We start from the raw sequence: 1,040 nt of genomic DNA on the forward strand, positions 1-1,040 counted from the left end.
TCACTATTTGCAGATGATATGATAGTTTACATAAGTGACACAAAAAACTCTACCAGGGAACTCCTACAGGTGAGAAACACCTCCAACAAAGTGGCAGGATACAAGATTAACTAAAAAATATCAGTAGCCCTAATATACACAGATGATAAAGGGCTGAGAAAGAAATCAGAGAAACATCACCCTTTACAATAGCCACAAACAGTCTTTCTCTCAGAGCAGGAGGCCTCAGTGGTGAGAAGTGCAGCTATGGCCAAGATTAAGGCTCGGGACCTGCACAGCAAGAAGAAGGAGGAGCTGCTAAAACAACTAGACAATCTGAAGGTGGAGCTGTCCCAGCTTCACCTTGCCAAGGTGACAGGTGGTGCCGCATTCAAACTCTCTAAGATACAAGTCATTCACAATTCCATTGCCTGTGTCCTCACCATAATTAACCAGACTCAAAAAGAAAACCTCAGGAAATTCTACAAGGGTAAGAAATACAAGCCTCTGGTCCTTCAACCCAAGAGCCATGCGCCCCTGGCTCACCAAGCACGAGGAGAAGCTAAAGACCAAGAAGCAGCAGAGGAGAGGCTGTACCTGCTTCACAAATATTCGGTCAAGGCCTGATGGGAAGGCTTATAATAAAGTTCAAGGCTGGCTAGGAAAAAAAAATTAGCCATAAACAACATAAAATATCTTGGGGTAATGCTTGCCAAACAAGTGAAAGGCCTCAAATAAGATCATTGAGTCTTTAAAGAAAAAAATTAAAGAAGATACCAGAAAATGGAAAGATCTCCCATGTTCTTGGATAGGTAGGATCAACATAGTAAAAATGGCAATCTTGCAAAAAGCAATCTACAGATTCAATGCAATCCCCATCAAAATCCTGTCACAATTCTTCACAGATCTTGAAAGAACAATCCTCAAGTTTATATTGAAAAACAAAAGACTCCTGATAGCCAAAACAACCCTGTACAATAAAAGAACATCCCTGACCTCAAACTCTATTATAGGGCTATAGTCCTGAAAACAGCTTGGTATTGGCACAAAAAATATAGGTA

At 40.8% G+C, this 1,040-nt stretch overlaps 1 pseudogene; it reads left to right on the forward strand.

The window, feature by feature from the left end:
- The first annotated feature begins 246 nt into the window (after positions 1-246).
- Positions 247-606, forward strand: LOC127221214 (60S ribosomal protein L35-like; annotated as a pseudogene).
- Positions 607-1,040: the final 434 nt, after the last annotated feature.

The sequence above is a fragment of the Phodopus roborovskii genome, unplaced genomic scaffold, assembly GCF_943737965.1.
Source record: "Phodopus roborovskii unplaced genomic scaffold, PHOROB, whole genome shotgun sequence".
Lineage (NCBI taxonomy): Eukaryota > Metazoa > Chordata > Mammalia > Rodentia > Cricetidae > Phodopus > Phodopus roborovskii.